This window comes from Aedes albopictus, chromosome 2, assembly GCF_035046485.1.
Source record: "Aedes albopictus strain Foshan chromosome 2, AalbF5, whole genome shotgun sequence".
Lineage (NCBI taxonomy): Eukaryota > Metazoa > Arthropoda > Insecta > Diptera > Culicidae > Aedes > Aedes albopictus.
The window spans coordinates 109,644,189-109,666,069 of NC_085137.1; the positions used below are offsets into that span (position 1 = coordinate 109,644,189).

Consider the following 21,881-nt stretch of genomic DNA (forward strand, 5'->3'; position numbering starts at 1 on the left):
AACACAGTTACCAAAAGTTTTGCTCAAACAGCACCAAATTAGGCAAGAAACCATATAACCCACGCTGTTTGCACCATTTCATTGCAGAAATAGAGAACTGATCATCTCACCATACAAAAATCCAGCTCACTACTTTCAATCTAGTACTTCACTGATTGCGTCCTATTGGTAGCATATTTAATTTTGGAGCTGTTCACTTCTCTTCATTATTGCTGTGATATCTTGCGACTATGCTAATACACATATGATTCAACAGTTTATTTACAGATTTTTCAATTAAAAATTTACAAACTATGTTCTATTACTGTATTTTGAAGGTCTCAATCACAGTAAATATTCTTATGATCTCAACTTCTTAGTACCGTTTGACTCTCGTTTATAAATAATACATTTGCTCTAATACTAATACGATATTGTTTTTCTAAATCTTCTGCTTAACTAACTCTCGCAATTAAGAGTGTAATATATAGAATTATCTTATGGCCAAACAAATATGGCATTGTCGATCTCCTCAATTTCACTATGACACAGTATGTTGAATTCACTTAGTACGTACAATTCTACATTTTGAGCCTCTATCTTACATCCTACCTACTTAGTGGAATCTCTACAAAAAAAATCTCAAAAATACTTCAACTTGTTGGCGTTCACGTCCGGAAAAAACGTTCCGGTGGTTTTGACCAGCGAAATCGATTCCTTGGCAGCGGACGGTGCAGCCGGTAGACCCATCGGAGTGGGTGCGTAGATCAGTCGACTGGTTTCCGCATCCGGTGGGTAGGCACTACGAAAAGCGGGTGGTTGGTGCATTGTTAAGCCGGGTGGGAAAGTGAGCAGGGGCTTTTCCGCTTCCTTGGCCTGGTGGCATTCGTGCTCTTTGATGTCGGCGAAGGTTTCGAAGGAATTGTTGCAAACTACGCATTTCAAGTGGTTGCGGGACTGAAAGAGTAGCGTGAATTAGATATGTTATTGAAAACTTATAACAGGCCTGTGGCCTGTGCTTCTCTTATATATGTTTCCATAACCAAATACGTAAACTAACAGATAAAAAGACAGTCCAAATATTTACCTTATCTTTGTGGGAAAGATCGATCTGCTGGGTGACCGTCGCACTCGGTTCGGCTTTGATTTCCCGCATATGTTTCTCCAAAATTTGTGAGAACCCTCCAAAATCCGGAGTTGCAAACATGGGCATCGATGACGATGACGACGGAACATCCAACATGGGAAGGAACATTTTCGAGGGACTCAAACTGCGGTGCCGTTTGGCACCATCTTCCTCGTCGCTTCTGTTGTGCAGGTCTCTCCTATGTTTGAGGTCTGATTCTGCTGTGTTGTCGCGATGGCAGTCCTGGTTCGGTGCTTTCGAGTCATTTTTCTCCAACTTGAAACTGGTGAATATGGCCTGTGGGGAATCCTGAGCCTGTGTTGGGTCAGGAGGAAGAAGGTCGCGCTTAGCAGGGAACGGTCGTTGTTCTTGATTTCGAGATGATGAATGTGATGAAGATAGATCATGCAGAAAGGCTCGTAGTAGATTTTTTGTTTGGAATGTTAGTTAAGAGAAAGAATAGGTCTTCTCTCCTGAAGAGAGGAGAAAGTGTTAGAATTTTTGCACAGATATTTACATAGTACGTAGAGACGAATGTTGCACCAATTCGAAGATAAATGCATGTCTCATCTTTTTTCTAGCCTATTGATTTATAATGATTCGGTGCGTAAATCGTCAAAAGTACGGAATCAGAAGAAATTTTATACTTACATTGTTGTACACTTCCATGACATGGTTTTTCCTTGGTCGACCTCGTTTCCGGTTGAACAAGGTTTTGCTCGAGCTAAACTGCAGGAAGTTAGCACTTTCCAGTAAAGGTTTTTGTCGGTCAACGATGTTGGTATCTGCTGGGGCTTCACCCAGTCCTGAATCATCCTTCTTCAGAAGCCGATAGTCTACCGAAGGATTCGACAGTAATTTTGACTTGTTTAACGCTGGATTGAAGAATGTTGGATCTTGAGCTTGCGTTGATGGACCAGCAATCGGATCAACATCCAGTTTTCGTTTGAATTGGGTGTAGTGCTCCCCTACGTTTGTATAACTCCTGGGAGTAGGACTTCCTTGACTCTTCGCTAGCTCGGAAAGCGCTGGATTCACATCCAGCATGGCACGTTCGTTCAGCTGACAAATGTTCTCATTAAACTTATACAACTGTTTCAAGTACTCTTCGTTCAGTCCACTTTCCGCCAAATTCTTCAAGCTCTCCACATTATCCGGTGCAAAGACCTGATCATACCCCATATTCTGAAGCATTTGCATTCGCATGTGAAGCATTATCTGCAGCGGAAGCGTCCTAAACGTCAACTCTGACATTATAGCCAGCAGTTCGACAACTGGATTCCTCGGCGCTACGTTCTCTCCAGCGTTCGGAGACGTCGGAACTTCGTCATCTTCCTTGCCACCGGATGAACCATCCCCATCGCGGCCCATTCCGAACTTGCTCAGCAAATTGCGAGCCATCTGCAACTTTCGGTAGTCCACCTCGGTGTCCATACGCTCGTGTTTGCGCTTGTGACTGAGCAATTGGCCACTGGAGTGCAGCACGTAGTGGCAGTTTTCGTGCATACAGTGGATGTGATTGCAAACCCGCGAGAAGCGACAGTTTTTGTACGTGCAGTCTTCGGTTTTGAGGAACTTTTTGTATCCATCGCGCAGCAGCATCTCGTCCTTCAGGTGATAGGTTTTGTGCTTTTCTGAAAAGATGACAAACACACTTTATTATCAACAATATTCACATGGTTTTATAAATAAATTCTGCTTAGTAAAGATTTCCTTATGTAACATATTGACAACGAGCATGAAACGTAGCCTCATAATTCATTTTGGTAGGCTAAATTTTGAGGTGAACTTGGAATTCAAAAGGTTTCAGAAAACACCTCAAGAAAGATGACGAAGCGAATGCTTTTTGAATTTCTCCAAATATTCCTTTATCCAAACAAGGTTTCAACAAGTTTCTTTCGAAGATTTCTTTCGCAGTTGTGATTTTTCCAAAATCTTACCGGGGTTTTCTTCAGGAGTTCCTAATGGAAATTCCTTCTGGAAATTTCTCTGGATTTCCATTTGAGATTTCGGTAAGAATTTCTGCTGAGTTTTATAAGAATCTTCTCGGAGTTCCACCTGGGACTTCTGATAATTTTGCTGAAAATACTCCAGAAATTTTTCTTGACAAATCCGTTTTGGGAGTTCCTCATAGAGTTAATTTTCTCAGAAGTTCTTCCTTGGATTCCTCTAGGACTTCTATCTGATGATTCATACAGGAATTTATTCTGGGTATTTCACCAGAAAAGTCTTTTTGGGGGTTTCTCCAAGAATTTCTCTATCAGGATTTTCTTCTTGGGATTCCAACAAAGCTTTCATTTAATAATTTTTCAAGGAATGCCTTCTGAGTTCTTCTGGATGGGGTATCCTTCAGGAATTCCATCCAGGGATACCATCTGGAGATTGCACCTGGAGATTACTCCAGATTTTTTTTCTGATGATTTTTACGGAAATTCTTTAGCGCAAACTTCCAAGAAGTTAGTTTGAGGTTTCTCCAACAATTTCTCCTGGCAAACCGCCAGGAACTCATTTAAATATTATTCTGAAGATGCCTCCTGATATTTCTTCTAGGGGTTCCTAGGGGATTTATTTCTCAGGATTCTTTCAGGAATGCCATCTGGAGATTTCTCCACAAATTACTTCATGGCATTTATCCAGGAATTTCTTCTAAATTTTTTTTTCACGAGTTTCTGAAGGTTTTGCCAGAAAATTTCACTGGGGACTTTAAACGAACTTTGGTCTGGCTTGCAGTCTTAATCACTGGGGACCTTCGTAGAAATTCCATCTAAGGAGTCTTCCAAGAGCTCCGAGTGGTTTCTGCAGCAATTCTTTCTAAGGATTTCTCAAGTTATTTGGGTATTTCTCCAGGAATGTCATCTAGAGATTGCGCTTAAAGATTTCTCCAGATTTTTTTCTGGTGATTTCTACAGGAGGTCCTCCTGGGGATTTTCACCAGGTGGGATTTCATCAGGAATTTCTTATGTGGAGTATCCCAAAACTTCTGACGATTTCTCTAGGAGTACCTTCTGGAGTTTCTTCAATGGAAGTTCTTCTATTTCTGAGGATTAACCCATACAAATAAAAATATCCATGTAAAATTCAGCGAGAAATATGTACAGAAGGGGATTTAGTGCACATTTACATGATATATCATGTAAAATTGATGCTGGGTCCTAAGGCCGATATTTCAGGGTATGCCAGGGTGTTTCAGGGAACATCATGGGTTTTCATAGACGATTCAGGGTGTCTAAGGTGGCTTCAGAGGGTCTCATGGGGCTTCATTTTTGTTGGGAAATTTAGGGGGTGTCTGGGTTTTAGGGGAATTTTTGGGAGGCCTCAGTGGTGTTGCTTCCTGGAACATTTAAGGGAGTCACTAGGTGTTTCAGAGTGTTACCAAACGTTTTGGTAACAATGTTATGTGTGTTTAGAAGGCTAGATGGTAGCTCGCGCTTGATTCTGTTATTGTTTTAATCAAATATATGTTGCATGTTTATACATATTAGCTATTTCAATGTAAAAGGGTAATTATACTGTTATTAAAGTGATGATCTCCTTAATTATGTGTTTGGACAATGTTTATCATCCGCTTAGTATTGTAAGGTGTCTATTTGCATTTTTTTTGAATATGTATATGTACACAGATGTATTAATCATCTAAAAACAAGAAAAACAAATGTCTGTTGGTCTGGTCAAGGCTTCACATGTAGCCTCGAATGGAATTTCAAATAATTAAATTTTAAACACCTTTTAAAAACTTACTAAAATTTGTTTAGAGTGGAAGTAACTCATTTATTTAGTTCACATCAAATTCATGATAATACTGAATCAACAATTTGCCGCCATAATACTCGATTTGCAGCTGCAGCTCTCCATCCTCGGTCACGCCCAACACTCGCCAGATCACGCTCCACCTGGTCCGCCCATCGTGCTCTCTGCGCTCCACGCCTTCTTGTGCCAACCGGATCAGTTGCAAACACCAGCTTTGCAGGGTTGTTGTCCGGCATTCTTGCAACATGCCCTGTCCACCGTATCCTTCCGGCTTTGGCCACCTTCTGGATGCTGGGTTCGCCGTAAAGTGCAGCGAGCTCGTGGTTCATTCTTCTCCGCCACACACCGTTCTCCTGCACACCGCCGAAGATCGTCCTTAGCACCCGTCGCTCGAAAACTCCGAGTGCTTGCAGGTCCTCCTCGAGCATCGTCCATGTCTCGTGTCCGTAGAGAACCACCGGTCTTATTAACGTCTTGTACATGGTACATTTGGTGCGGGGGTGAATCTTTTTTGACCGCAGTTTCTTCTGGAGCCCATAGTAGGCACGACTTCCACTGATGATGCGCCTTCGTATTTCACGGCTCACGTTATTGTCAGCCGTTAGCAAGGAACCGAGGTAGACAAATTCTTCTACCACCTCGAAAGTATCCCCGTCTATCGTAACATTGCTGCCAAGGCTTGTCCTGTCTCGCTCAGTCCCACCTGCCAGCATGTACTTTGTCTTAGCCGCATTCACCACCAGTCCGACCTTTGCTGCTTCACGTTTCAGGCGGGTGTACAGTTCTGCCACCGTTCCAAATGTTCTGGCAATAATATCCATGTCATCCGCAAAACAGACAAATTGGCCGGATTTCGTGAAGATCGTACCCCGGCTGTTGAGCCCGGCTCGTCGCATAACACCTTCCAGGGCGATGTTGAATAGTAGGCAGGAAAGTCCATCACCTTGTCGTAGTCCCCGTCGAGATTCAAATGAACTGGATAGCTCACCCGAAATCCTTACGCTGTTCTGCACACCGTCCATCGTTGCTCTTATCAGTCTAGTCAGCTTCCCGGGAAAGCTGTTCTCGTCCATAATTTTCCATAGCTCTGTGCGGTCGATACTGTCGTATGCCGCTTTGAAGTCGATGAACAGGTGGTGCGTTGGGACCTGGTATTCACGGCATTTCTGGAGGATTTGCCGTACGGTGAAGATCTGGTCCGTTGTCGACCGGCCGTCGATGAAACCGGCTTGGTAACTTCCCACGAACTCATTTACTTTAGGTGAAAGACGACGGAAGATGATCTGGGATAGCACTTTGTAGGCGGCATTCAAAACGGTGATCGCTCGAAAGTTCTCACACATTAACTTGTCGCCTTTCTTGTGGATGGGACAGATTATCCCTTCCTTCCACTCCTCCGGTAGCTGTTCGGTTTCCCAGATCTTGACTACTAACTGGTGCAGACAGGTGGCCAACTTTTCCGGGCCCATCTTGATGAGTTCTGCTGCGATACCGTCCTTACCAGCCGCTTTGTTGTTTTTGAGCTGGTGGATGGCATCCTTAACTTCCCTCAGCGTGGGAGTTGGTTCGTTCCCGTCCTCTGCTGCACCAACATAGTCATTTCCTCCGCTGCCTTGGTCCTCCGTGCCTACATTCTCTTCGCCATTCAGGTGCTCGTCGAAGTGCTGCTTCCACCTTTCGATCACCTCACGTTTGTCCGTCAGGAGGCTCCCTTCCAGTGAAGCGTATAGTACATTTTTTTCATTATCGTCGCAACGCCTTTACCGTCATGACTAATGTTGCATACTACCGTCACACACTACATTCATGCTGCCGTCGATGCATCAATGTCGTCTACCATGAATGTAGCATTTGGCACCATGATTGTAACACAAATCAAGATGATGGGAGTACGAAATGACAGTTTTGAAATGTAGAGTTGGAGTTCCAGTGGTTCCGAAAACTGCGAAAGGAAAATGCGGATAACTCGTGCTAGAGGGTGTCAAGGGCGTTACTTGGGGTCTGAGGGGGTTTAAGGGGGATTTCAAAGGCATTCAAGAAGCTTCAGAGCATTCTCAGCGGATTTCAGGTATGTTACAGAGGCGTTACATGGCGTTTTCTGGGGTTTCGGAGGGTCTGAGATGCGTTACATGGGGTTTCTGGGGGGTATTAGGGGGATTTTGGAGGCATTCCAAAGAGCTTCAGAGCATTTTCGGCGGATTTCAGAAACGTTTCGAAGGCGTTACATGGCGTTTTCTGGGGTTTCGGAGGGTCTGAGGTGCGTTACATGGGGTTTCTGGGGGGTATTAGGGGGATTTTGGAGGCATTCCAAAGAGCTTCAGAGCATTTTCGGCGGATTTCAGAAACGTTACGGAGGCGTTACATGGCGTTTTCTGGGGTTTCGGAGGGTCTGAGGTGCGTTACATGGGGTTTCTGGGGGTATTAGGGGGATTTTGGAGGCATTTTAAAGAGCTTCAGAGCATTTTCGGCGGATTTCAGAAACGTTACGGAGGCGTTACATGGCGTTTTCTGGGATTTCGGAGGGTCTGAGGTGCGTTACATGGGGTTCCTGGGGGTATTAGGGGGATTTTGGAGCCATTCCAAAGAGCTTCAGAGCATTTTCAGCGGATTTCAGAAACGTTACGGAGGCGTTACATGGCATTTTCTGGGATTTCGGAGAGTCTGAGGTGCGTTACATGGGGTTTCTGGGGGTGTTAGGGGGATTTTGGATGCATTCCAAAAAGCTTCAGAGCATTTTCAGCGGGTTTCAGTAACGTTACGGAGGCGTTACATGGCGTTTTCTGGGGTTTCGGAGGGTCTGAGGTGCGTTACATGGGGTTTCTGGGGGTGTTAGGGGGATTTTGGAGCCATTCCAAGAAGCTTCAGAGCATATTCGGCAGGTTTCAGAAACGTTACGGAGGCGTTACATGGCGTTTTCTGGGGTTTCGGAGGGTCTGAGGTGCGTTACATGGAGTTTCTGGGGGTTTTAGGGGGATTTTGGAGGCATTCCAAGAAGCTTCAGAGCATTTTCAGCGGATTTAATTTCAAAGTCGTTACAAAGGCGTTTTTGAGAATGGCGGAAACCCTCAGTAGTGTCCCTATATTGTCCCAGAAACCCCAAGCGCCATATTTAATTCCAAAATGGCCTAGGGTTTCAACATCAACTCAATTAGCCAAGTCTGAAAATATCCGTATGGCATGAGACTGTTTGATTTGCTAGACGTGGGCCGCAACTATTCAGTTGGGAGCCACTGACTTTTGTTCCTCTGCTCCATTGGTGGTTATGACCCTCGGAACGCACAATCCGAAAATCTTTGTCTCCGCTTCTTCACACTTCCGGTTCCTAAGTTATACGCATGTCCCGTTCGCAGTTTTCGGAACCACTGGTATTTCATTAGTTCACTCAATTTGAAAATCCACTACATTTTTTGCCGTGATTAAAAAAATGTCACAGTCACCCATGAATATTTCATCTGGTCATACGTGAATGTTTTTGTTGCATGATAGTCAAGACCATACACCCACGATTATCATGCAAACTACAGTTTTTGATAGTACATTTTGGATCACTGCTCCCTTCCTTATCCCTGCATATTTCGGCTTGCGGCACGTAGCCTTTGCGGGATGCGTTGAGCTTCTGGTAGAACTTGCGTGTTTCCTGTGAACGGCACAGCAGTTCCATTTCCTCGCACTCCGCTTCTTCCAGGCGGCGCTTTTTCTCCCGGAAGAGACGGGTCTGCTGCTTCCGCTTCTGTCTGTATCGCTCCACATTCTGTCGGGTTCCATGCTGCAGCATTACCGCCCGCGCTGCATCCTTCTCCTCCAGAACCGCTCTGCACTCCTCGTCGAACCAATCGTTTCGTCGACTCCGTTCTACGTACCCGATTGTGCTCTCGGCTGCGTTGTTGATGGCTGCTTTCACTGTACTCCAGCAGTCCTCTAGAGGGGCCACATCGAGTACACCCTCGTCCGGCAACGCTGCCTCGAGATTCTGCGCGTATGCGGTGGCGACATTCGGTTGCTTCAGTCGCTCTAGATCGTACCGGGGCGGCCGCCGGTAATGTACGTTGTTAATAACGGAGAGTTTTGGGCGCAGTTTAACCATCACCAGGTAGTGATCGGAGTCGATATTAGCGCCACGATAGGTCCTGACGTCGATAATGTCGGAGAAGTGCCGTCCATCAATCAGAACGTGGTCGATTTGCGATTCCGTTTGTTGTGGTGATCTCCAGGTGTAACGATACGGGAGGCTGTGCTGGAAGAAGGTGCTACGAATGGCCATGTTCTTGGAGGCGGCGAAATCGATGAGGCGTAGGCCATTTTCGTTCGTCAGCTGGTGGGCGCTGAACTTTCCAATCGTCGGTCTGAATTCCTCCTCCTGGCCTACCTGAGCGTTTAGATCCCCTATGATGATCTTGACGTCGTGGTTTGGGCAGCGGTCGTACTCGCGTTCGAGCTGCGCGTAAAATGCGTCTTTGTCATCATCAGTGCTTCCGGAGTGAGGGCTGTGCACGTTTATTATGCTAATGTTGAAGAATCGGCCCTTGATTCTCAACCTGCACATTCTTTCGTCGATCGGCCACCAACCGATCACGCGCCTCTGCATGTCGCCCATCACTATAAAAGCTGTTCCCAGCTCACGTGTGTTGCCGCAACTCTGGTAGATGGTATGATTACCTCTAAACGTTCGCACCATAGATCCTGTCCAACACACCTCCTGCAGCGCTACGATTCCGAACCCGCGGTCCTTCAGTATATCGGCGAGTATGCGGGTGCTCCCGATGAAGTTGAGAGATCTGCAGTTCCACGTACCGAGCTTCCAATCGCAAGTCCCTTTTCGTCGCTGTGGTCGTTGCCCTTGGTATCGGTTCGCATTCTTCTCTTGTTGATTTTCCGGTGCTAGTCTTTTTTACGGCTGGCTCGCAGGGCCTGACACCAACCCACTAACCCAGGGAGCTGGGCTTACCTTCCCGGAAGCTACGGGTTCTGCATTGGCATTTCCTCCAACTACAGTGCTAAATAGCTAGGCTCGAGTGGAAGTAACTGTCATCATCATCGGTGTTCTGTCGTAACTGTCATCATCATCACCACTTGGTTTAGTGTCAGGATTGCTAGAAAATAACGTATGGCCAAGGGTTCGTTTGATAATTACGTTTTTTTTTGTTTAGGATCCTATTTTTGTTGGAAAAATCTTTTGGTGCTCTGGGGATGGTTCGTAGAGACATATCACCTTTATTAAGTTATAGTGATTTTATTAGAGTTATCATTTAGAACCATCCAACCTGGTCTAGATATCATGAAATCAATTTAGACCACTTATATCGTGAAAATCCCATCCTAGATGAACCTTCTTTTGCAATATGTATTGCCTTGATATTTTCAAATCTTCTGAACATGGATTACTCCTTCTAGGACCCCTACAAGGGTTATCCCGGAGCTCTTGAAGGAATCTCAGAACTCCTGGAGGAATCCAAGGGAAAAATACTTGAACAACGTCGAAACGAATTCCTGGAGAAATCTTGGAATAAATTCATGGAGGAATCCCAGAACAAAATTCCTGAAGGTATCTTGGGGGTCGTCCATAACTGACGTAGCTTTTGGGGGGTGTTTGTGATTTTGTGACGAAGTGTGACGATAGGGGGGTAGGAGTTTATGATTTGCTACGTAGCTTTCTACTAAGCCTATTGAAAAAAGTATTTCGTAATTTATAAAATTTTAACTTGCATTAAGTATTAGTTAATCGAAGAAAAAATAAATTGCATGATTTCTCTTTCCATTCACATTTATGTAAATAACAAATAATTATTGATATAAATGCCGGCTTCCTTTCATAATACATGCAGCTATCGGACGCAACAACTGTATCTGATAAAATGGTTTGAAATCCTGCTTAAGGAATAATGTATTGTGTACGCAGAAAAATGTCAATATCGCTCAAATGCTTCTCACGAGCAATAGTTTGCTGCTTGCTATAAGGCACTGCACAACGCTAAGGCTAAACATAGTTTTTTTTTGGCATTATGGTATTATTCGAGGAGTTCCTTATCTAGTTTCTACAGGACTTCTTCGAAGAAATTCTACATTAATTTCTTTAGTAGTTCCTCTAGCAGCTTTTTTAGGAATTTCTCATGGTGTTCTTTATAGGTTTCCCCAACAGGAGAAGGATAACATTTGTACAGGAATTCTCACTGGGAATCCCAGAGAAAAAAAAACTTCTGAAAATATTCCAAATGAACCCCTGAAGGAACTTCCAGAAGAATTTCAGAAGAAACTCTTGGAGGAATCTTGAAAAGAAATCATAGACAAATTCCTAAAAAAAAACCGTGAGGAGTTCCTGGAGCAATTCTAGATGGAACTATTGGAGTAATCTTGAATAAACTCCTGGAAGAATCTCAGAAGGAGCTCCTGGTTCAATTTCTGTAGAAAACACGGAAGAAATTTTTGATGGCATCCCGGAAGGAATTTCTTAAGGAATCCCGATTTTTTTGGGAATCCCGGAAGATATCCAGATAGAACTCCTAGTGAAATATAAGAAAAAAATCCAGGAGGAATTCCAGAAGAAACTATGGGAGAAATCCGTAAAGGGATTCCTCGCGAAATTTCAGGAGATCCTGGAGGAATACTGGAAGGAGTAAATAGAGGGATACCGGGAGAAAAACCCTGGATGAATCCTAGAAGAAAGTTTTCGAGGAATCCCACAAGAAACACCCAGAAGAATCCAGGACGGAATTCCTGAAGAAATCGATAAAAAAAAATCCTGGAGGAATCCCAGAAGCAACTTTTGGAGGGGTTTTGAAAGAATGTCGGGAGAAATTCTTAGAAAAATCTCGGTATGAATATCTGATTGAATTGCGGCAGGAATTCCTGAAAGAAACCCAGAAGGAACTCCTGGAGGAATCCAGGAAAAACTTTCTTTAGAAAATCCAGAAACAAGTTCAGATTGAATCTCAAAAGAAATTCCGGTTAAAATCCCTGAACAGATGTTTGAAGAATCTCCTGGTGAAAGAGAGGAGTAGAAAACCTTAAAAGAACTCCTGAAGGAAACTATGACTAAACTTAAAAAAAAACCTTAGAAAATAAAACTCCCGGAAAAATTTCAGAAGGACCTTTTGGTGAAAACTAAGATGAAACTCCGGAAGGAATTCTTAGAGGGATCTCTGAAGGAAGTGTTGGTGAAATTAAAAGGAAGGATTTCTCAAAAATGGGAATCCCAAAAGAAGCTTCTTGAGGAATTCTAGAATGAAATGCTGAAGAAATTTTAGAAGAACTCCTGCAGGGCGAGTTCAAATGTCATGGTGCATTTTATTTAAATAAAACCAATTTGATATTCCTAACAGATTACAGTTTACAGATTGCAATACAGATTAACTATATTGGGAACTTCAACTTCCTGTTCTTCGGCATCAAGCAGAACGATGGGTGGTTTATTGAGTCATTAGCTTTGGTGATAACCTCCACTGGTTGCACCTGGAACCTGGAAATCTGCAATGTTTTCTTTATATTGTTGTTTTATTTTTCCATAATAAGTATTCGTTAAACATACACGTTAAAATTGATATCTTGATATGGCTATGATCACCGCTTAATTGATCTTGTTACAAGCGAACAAGATAAAATTGATATCAGAACAAAGTTTCGTTTGCGTTTTTGAAATAAACATTTTGTGGGGGGGGGGGGGGATTTTACAAGCTACGTCATTTATAGGGGGGGGGGTATCCGAATTTGTGATGAAATGCTACGAGGATTCTCTGGATTCTCTGGAGAAAATGCCGACTAATAAATGCCAACATTCACTGGCAGAAAATGTACATATCTGTAAAGCGAATAGTAGAATAGTGCAAACCTTCCATCAAAAGTACACGTTCGCGTCTTTCTTTTCACCAAATTTCAAATCTGTTAATGTAAATTCGTGTTATTGGAGTCTGCCTAACACAAATTCATATTATGCGTCTAATAATAATTCGAACTCATTTTTGAAGATTAAAAATAATTTTATTTTGATGTACTGTCGAGGGTACGTACTATCGAAGCACGTCTGTACATACCTTTCAATAGATATCCTAAATATCTCGAGCTTAGATATTATTAATTGTTGGCCCTCTGAACCAGTTTATTTAGTGTTCATTGTTAGAAACCATGTTTTTTAAATTATTCAATTCACTTAAATAAAAAAAAATCACTTTGTAATGTGCGCCTTTGCATCACACCAATAGCCCAGGAATTCTCCAAGACCACCGGGTGACCAGAGTCATATGAGTTACATATGAGAATGTGGGAATTATATTGATGGAGATAGTTTAGAGTCGAAATATGGCCATTTCTACCGGAGACTCCAAGGTCCCCAGGTCAGTGGCCACCGGGTGGCCAGAATCGATCAAAGTTATTTTTGCTTGATTCCATTAGATTACGCACGCAATTTTGCAAAATTTGAGGTGCCGTATGATGGGATTCTTTCAGAATCAAAACAATACTATTTCTACCGGAAATTCCGAGGTCCCCAGAACCTGTTCCGAGGTAAGCGGGTGGTCAGAATCGACCCATATTATTTTTCCTTATTTTACTGGATTGCACAGCATTCTGCGAAATTTGAGGTGTCGCATGATGGGGTGTGCTTAGAATCGAAAAATGGCTTTTTCACCAAGTATTCCAAGGTCCTCAGAACCTGTTCTGTGGCCACTGGATACCCGGTTGACCTAATCAGGATCGAAATTATATGTATGGAATGATCTGCCACTAACAACGACAATAACATAATGTTTTCCAGTCGTAATTATGATGATATGGTAATATTATGGATCAAGTCACACTTAGATCCGCACCTGCAGAAAAGGGGAGAAGGTCATAGGGGGCTGTTCATAAACCACGTAGTCAAAAATTTGGCCATCTCAGATTCCCCCCCGTCCGCCTCGTAGACTTTTGTCCATAAAAAAATTTTGAAATTTGTCTGGAGCGTAGACTTTGGCCAAACACCCCCAAAAAGTCTACGTGGTTTATGAACGACCCCTAGGGAGATCCCCTTTTAATTACTGTTAAGATACGCTCTTTCCCATGATGGTACTTCAAACCGAATGCAATTTGGTGTTCTAGTTTCGAAGAACGAGCCATGTGAAGGCAGAAAGTATCGCCCCAGGTTGTTAAGGTTTAAGCGACTCTGATATCTCGGTAAATAAAAGAGGCCTTGAGCGCCCACCCCTAAAACTACCGTTTCGCCCTGGCTTGATACCAGCAGCTTGCAGCTCTGACTGGTTTCCGTCTGGATCCTAGCAGAAACACCTGGACCAAGGGAAATCATTTCAAGATGGTTTTCAGAGGCGTTTCAGAAGGTCTCTGGGGTGTTTCTGGGGGTCTCAGAAGCATTTCGGAAGGTTTCAGGTAACTTCATGGAAACTCTGGGAATTTCCGGGGGTCTCAGGGGTGATTCAGGAAGTTTCAGAGGACCTCAAGGTGTTTCAAGCGTTCTCTTGGGCGTTTTAAGAGTTTTAGTGGAATTTTCGGAGTCTCAGAGGGGTTCAGAGGGTATGAAGAACATTTCAAGGGATCCCAGAAGTCACAGATGTGTTACATGAGACCACATTACCATCAAAACGGTCGTTAATCCTTTGAATCGAACGTGCAGAATTTTTACCGTGTACATTATGGCAGCAAATGACAAGCCTGCTCAGAGGTGGTTTCAGGAAGTCTTTGGGAGTTTCAAGAGTCTCAGAGTCGTTTCAGGTTTAAGGAGCATATCAGGGGGTCTCTGCAACTTTTAGTGCGATTTTTAGATACATTTGCGTGCATTCAGTGGGTTATTAGGTGCATCCCTGAAGCTCTGAATCCTTTCGAATCGCCCCTTGAATCGTCCCTGAAAGAAGGCTTTAAACCACCTAAAACAAATCAGAAACCCCTTTGAGCCCCCATGAAACCTCCCGAAAACCTTTTGAAACGCCGCTGAAGTGCACGTACAACTTCTTGAAACCACTTAAAACCTTCTCAAATCTCTCTGAAGCCTCCTCAGAAGCTCCCTTTTTAGGCTCCTCTAAAACCCCAGGGTTCCAGTATATGGTTATATTTCTTAAGAGATACTTTTTAAATTTGTGAACGAATGTTTGGCGTAATTATAACATTTTCTTATAAAATTATAATAGGAATGAGTGGAATCTCGAAGGCTATGTTCGTTTTTTCTTCGATGCTTCAACTGTAAAACCTTCCAGAATTTTGAATGATTCTTCCAACAGTACCTTCACACAAAACTACATGAATGAACTACTTCTGCAATAAGTTTGATAATGTATTAAACTTCGAGGACTGTGGCTAAAATGTCCTAAAGAACTGTGATATAACATGGTATACCGAAAGTTTGCACTTTGAACAAATAAAAATATTTTCCCAAACTCTCTTAAATTGTTGTTTTAAGAATTTATATAGCTTTCCGATGAATTCCGCCTTAAAAACAAAAGTTCGCCAATACTTATTTGCACTTTGTCAGAATCTAAACTTTGGAAGTCAATTCCAAACATGTTAGTTCCATCAGAAAGTTTTTTAGCGCAATTCTATGATGTGCAGAATGGAATTTTCGGATATTCCAAATATTCTACTCTTTCATTAATTTCTTACGAGATTCCATAAAGGTATGCAAAATAATGTGCTGGAAAAGCTTTGACCATTATCTCCAGAAAATCTTACGTGACTTTTTAATGAGTTTTATGTGGAGTTCGTCTATGGACGTCATAATTCATCTTGAAATTGTGTCGAAAATAAATAAATTCCAGCCAAGGATTTTTTGGGGTCTCCAGTTAGCCTAGTGGTTAAGGCTATGGATCGCCAATCCGGAGACGGCGGGTTCGATTCCCGTTCCGGTCGGGAAAATTTTCTCGACTCCCTGGGCATAGCGTATCATTGTACTTGCCTCACAATATACAAATTCATGCAATGACAGGCAAAGGAAGCGCTTCAATTAATAACTGTGGAAGTGCTCTAAGAACACTAAATTGAAGCGAGGCAGACCAAGTTCCAGTGGGGATGTAGAGCCATAAAAAAGAAGAAGAGATTTAAAAAAAACGACATTACTAGACGAATTATTTTTAAAATATATCCGTGAGTCGAACTCGATATCTATGCATAAATTTTCTGATCTAGGAGTTCAAATTTTAGAAACCCTTGCATGGTTTTCAGAGGATTCTTTTTAAATCCGATACATGACTAATAATGGACATCACTGACGAAAAATGTTCAAGGAATTCTTCACGAATTTTAACGAATTACATTAAAATTACTACAAATTTTATTCAGAAATCTTGTCAGCAGTTTAAGCAGCAAAATTTCCCAATAGTATGGTTGAATCGTTTTTCAAGATTTCTGCAAAGTTGTTTCAAGAAATTACTAAAAAATAACTACAGAAATGCATCTTTAAAACAAATTTCCTGGTAAAAATATTGTGGATAATGCAAGGTCAACTTTCGTCGATTTCTATGAGGTGAAACAAGTAATACTAAAACGGGTGGGCCAAAATAAGATAATTAGGGATGGTTTCCAAAGTGTTGTGCAGTGTTGCTTTTTTTCTGTTTTTGTTCCGCCAGGAAGAACTTACAACATCCGTGTCGATTCTACTTGTCTCATGTTTTAAAAGTATGAAACTTACAAGAATCTATAATCAACCCACAAAATCAACTTCACTTACCCATATCAGCTTTGTTCTTGAAGGTGTACTTGCAGTTCTCCCTCCGACAATGGAAGTGGGTGGTCTTTTGTCCCTTGAACGCACAATGATCCGTGTTGCACTCTTCCGTAGCCCGAAACCGTTGAAAACTAAAAGATCCAAAAGTTTCAAATTAATAACTTGACTCGAACTTTCTCCCCGTTACGCCTTCGCCATATCACCTACCCATTCTTAACGATTGCCTCGTGCTTCCGGTGGTAGTTGGCATGCATCTGCACATCGCTCGTACTAATGTACACCTTATCACAGTTCTCGTGCACGCAGTGGTAGTGCGTGTGCTTGTGGTTATGCTGGCACTGCCCGTACTGAATGCTGCAGTCGTCCGACGACGAGAACCGATAGAACCCATACTTGAGCGACTCCTTGCGCTTCTTGTGCCACTTCAGGTGCCGGATGATTTCGTACTTCTTGTACAGGACCTTCCCCCGGCAGAAGGTGTCGTAGCAGTGGAAGTGCTCGTGCAGGTTCTCGTACTGGCACTTTTCCTGGTTGCAGTCGTAGCCCGAGGCGTACCGTTGAATCAATCCATAGTTTTCTGCAAGAGGAGGAACAAAGACGACCGAGATGGAAAACTTTAGCGCAAAGTGACTCCGCACGTAATGGGGGAAATTTTTCAAATTTATACTACACTTGAATAAATTGCTCGGGGCAATAATGGGTGCTTCCGGTGGGGCTGGGGGTGGGAAAAGGGGTAGTAGTAGAGCGGAAGATGTAATAATTAGAGCGAACTTTGTCAGTCGGTAATGAATGAATTGGATTTAAGTTTATGAGCGCAAAGTTTGCTTTCACATTGCACTACACCCATGTTGAAAGGGTCGTTGCGTCTCGAACAACGGCGAATGAACGTCGCATGGTATACATATAAGAGGGTGTGGTGAAATGTGTCTGATGATGTGACACAACCGCTGAAAGCGCCTTAATGTATGTCGTGTAGTAAGTTAGTGCAATGCGTTTGACTCAAGTGGCAAAAATTCAAATTAATTAAATACATGGCGACGACACCTGCAATACTACCTGATATACTACGGATTCAACCTACTTTTATGAATTTTATTGTATCATAAATAATTGCATCTGTAGGTAGGCACATATGCATGGGTTTTACGTTAGACCAAGGATGTTTCCTGGGGTTTCAGGAGAGTTATGGGGGACTCCAGGAAGAATTAAAAAAGTCTTAATGTGAGGGTTAAAATTTAAAGAAGTACAGGGTGAGCTTTAGAGGCATTTAAAGAAGCTTCAGGAGTAATTGTTTTAGTGGGATAGAGTCCTTCAGGAGGCATTCTAATATGTTCAAGGGGCGTTCTGGAGCATTCTGCCAGGGCCGCATAGGAAATACCCTAAAACAGCTTTGAGCGACCCTTCTAAGACACTCGTTAGACTCACCGAAATGCCCCTTAGATCTCTGGAACCCCCTGAGACCCTGAGTCCTCCTAAGATCGACTAGAACTCCATGAAACTCCCTGGTACCCACTAAGAGCTGAAACGCTCCTGCGACCTCCTGAAACTCTTTGAGCTCCCCTGAAGCATCTTCTGTAAACCCAAGAGCCGCACAATATCATTCGCGTCAGTTGACTACTGATATTGCGCCAACGTCACAACGACTAGAAATTGACTCGCACTCTAGATCATTCTTAAACTTGTTTGATTTTTTAATGTTTTAAGTCATTTAAATAACCTACATGCAATATTCGTTAACTATGCTATGCTACATTTTCAAATATTGTCTCAGTTTGGATTTTAAACGCATTTCAAAGATGTGCTCTGTTGAGTCACTGTCACTTTCGGTTTTTCCATCATAACTGGACTGACTGTGATGGTGAGTGTACACTCCCGTGCAAAAGTTTGGGGTCACCCCCTCAAAAACATGGAATTGTTTTTCGGTCATATCTCAGTCATCTTTCATTTAATCCAGTCGTTCTCAGACTCTATCGAAAGATAAAGAGTTAGATTTGATTCGTAGGTACTTTTCACAAATTTTATATAACATTTTTAGTATAAATAGTTTACCTTAACTTACATGTCTTTCCTGCTGCATCGTGCAAAAGTTTGGGGTCTCCTTCCAAATGAAGTCTGAGTCGGGTTTTTGATCAAATCGTCATTTTTTTTATGGTGGAGCTTCAATTCTTTCTTAGATAGTTGAATGGCAAGACACAGAAATGGTTATGAAATGTTCATAAACTAAGTTCTAGACTAAATTAAGGTAGAAAAAGGTATATAAAATCCATTCTAAATCAGCTAAGTACGTTATAAGTGCGAAAGAGGACAGAAGTGAGATAAAAATTACTGATTCGTGAATTCTACCCTATATAACTGTAAGTGTTATAACCACAAACATACCATGACCCCAAAAATCCATAAGTTTCATGGAAGGTTCATTTATTACGTCTATCGTTTTTCGGGATTTCTAGACCCCCCTCCCCCCCCCCCCTGTCACGCTATTTTCCTATACCTAATACACGTACTGTCACACTTTTCCCAAATCTTGGACATAATTTTTGAACGACCAGGAATGTTACACATTTTAATTTATAAGCATTTTCATCCAAAAGTTACCCCTTTGCTTTGCACCAAAACCCAAAATCTTGAATGTAATAGCACATTCGGAGAAATGACATTCGTTGTAATGGTTTTTGGGGTAATGATGTGTGGTTTTAACACTTACAGTTATATAGGGTAGAATTCACGAATTAGTCATTTTTATCTCACTTCTATTTTCTTTCGCACTTTATATAACGAACTTAGCTGATGTAGTATTGATTTCATATATCATTTTCTACCTTAACTAGTCTAGAACTTAGCTTATGAACATTTCATAACCATTTATGTGTCTTGCCATTCAACTATCATAGAAGGAATTGGAGTTGCACCAAAAAAATGACGATTTGAATAAAAATCCGACTCAGACTTCATTTGGAAGGTGACCCCAAACTTTTGTACGGTGACTTATAAACCTAACTCGATAATTTAAATTATGTTATGCATTTTTTCCGCTAAAATCAAATGAATGGCTCTCAAAGAGGATAGAAATAGGGTTCTAATGCAACTTTAATTTTAAAATTTGGTCGACCCAATTTTGAATTACACGGAAAACAATTTTCGTACAGATTTAGGAAAAACATGTAAGTTTTGGTAAACTGTTTGTACTAGAAATTACATATAAAATTTGTGAAAAGTACCTACGAATCAAATCTAACTCTTTATCTTCCAATAGAGTCTATTGTGCATCCCAGCTTAATCACTCAGATGCTGATGATCTCAACCAGTCGTTGTTTATCGCGAAAAGATTGCGCCCCGTTTGATTTGTATACGGCGGCTGATTACCCATGACAGCTCCCACCCGACGGCTGCAAAAACAGTTTTAGTCAAGGTGCACACCGTGTGTAAAACATACGGGCGCGGTCTGGCGCGATCTGATGCTGCGCGTTTCGAACGCAACTTGTTGAGAATCTAAGATAAGCGCGACAATACTGATAGCACATACACTCACCATCCCAGTCAGTCCCGATCTGATGGAAAACCCGAAAGTGACAGTGACTCAACAGAACACAGGCTGACTTGGAACGCAGTCGGCGATTTGCTTATCATTGCTAGTGACAGAGTGCAACCATAAAAACCCAACTGAGACCCCCTGAAACGCTATTATGATCTTCTAGGACCCCAAAAGACCCTTTGAAACGCCCATGAGACCTTTTAGGAACCTCTGAGACTTTCAGGAGCTCCTGAGACCTCCTGAAACGCTGCTGAGGGTTCCTAGAGCTGCCCCGGGTTCACTGAAATGCCTAGGAAATTCCCTAGATACACTGAACGAAAATCCCCGCCATAAATTGAATGAAAAGTGCTTCATTTGAGCCCCATGCCTAAAATCAGATGATTTGTAGAAGGCCGTCATTCAACTCCAGATCTTACAGATCCAAAACAAGCGATATGGAAATCATTCAATTTTATAATTATAAACATTCTTTCCGGAATCAAAACAAATCTAGGTAAAAATGATTGTCATTCAAAATCCATCCAGTTTTGCGGTTCAAATATAGATGAAAGTCATTGTAAAATCTAATGTTGCTCATATAGGTGTCATTCTCTTGAATTTGTTTCAATTCGTCTTCAAATATTCTAGGAAAAATAAAATCACAACCATTTCAACTAGTTAAAAAGAAATTGAGAGTCAATTTCTCTCGTACTAATTGGAAAGGTTATGACATTATTTTTCCTAGAATATTCGAAAATAACAACAGACAAAATTAAGTCGTGAAAATACGCTTTATTTAAAAAAAAACACATACAAAACATACACTATCAAAACATTTTATAACTACCAGTAAACCGATCACTGCTTGGGCACATTTCTCAATTCACATTCAGGCCGCAATATTTTTTTTTTTCTTTCAACTTAGACAATTTCAGGCGAAGTGGTCGCCACATTTGTTTTTTTTTTTCTATCTTAAACTGGTGCGTCAACAACAAAATGAAAAGCCAAACTAAAATATAATGATTTTCGGTATGGGGCTGTGATGGATTACATTCAGCTTGTTTTCGAATTATGCTCATATGCACATTCTGCCAGTTCAAATTTGTCAGACAACTTGCAGGAAATAATAATACAGGAGTCGAACAAAAATCCGACAAAAAATGCGTGGAGAATCATTCGATAACGTTTTTTAGGAATGATGGATTGAGCACACGATTGAATGAGGTGATAAAGAATTTCTTTCTGTGTATTGAATGATTCAAGAGAGCGCAGTAAACTCATTTTGCTACAAAATCATCATTCAAAAATCGTATTCTGCGGATCTGTATCGCATTGAATGACAAATCATTTTCTGTACGGCGGGAGATTTCGTTCAGTGTAGCTACCGTCATAATACAGCACTCAAAAAAAGTTTTAGTGACGTGTTTTCAGAGTTATTCAGAAATCCAGAAAGAAGCTTGGTAGAAGTACCAGAAGAAATCCTGGTAGAAAACTGGGAAGAAATCTTGGAGGAATCCCTGTTGCAGTCTCGGGAATAATCCGCGAAAAAATCCTGGAAGGAATCCTGAGAGAAATCTCTAAAGAAATCCCTAGAGGAATCATTTAAGATACTTCGGAAAGAATTGCTATCAGAATTCCAGAAAGCATTTCTGTAGGAATCATTGAAAGAATATTTGATAAATCTCTACAGAATTCCCGGGAATAATCAATGGATGAATCCCGGGAAAAATGACGAAAAAAATTCATAAAAAAAATCTCGGGAATCAACGAATCTGTGAAGAAATCCAGGGATGAGTCCTTGCAGGAATTTCTAATAAACATCCCCAAGAAATCCCAAAGTAAACATATGACAAATTAATAAAGGAATCCCTGGAGAACTCTCT

General features: G+C 41.8%; 1 non-coding gene across 1 annotated transcript in view; it reads right to left on the bottom strand.

The window, feature by feature from the left end:
* Positions 1-243: 243 nt before the first annotated feature.
* LOC109420555 (uncharacterized) overlaps positions 244-21,881 on the bottom strand; it is a 77,950-nt gene continuing 56,312 nt past the window's right edge. Inside the window, exons 2-6 of the transcript XR_003892122.2 lie at positions 16,695-17,064; positions 16,491-16,618; positions 1,757-2,739; positions 1,067-1,420; positions 244-936 (exon numbers count right to left, since the gene is read on the bottom strand). This is a non-coding gene — a transcript (uncharacterized LOC109420555). The remainder of the gene's footprint in view (positions 937-1,066; positions 1,421-1,756; positions 2,740-16,490; positions 16,619-16,694; positions 17,065-21,881) is intronic.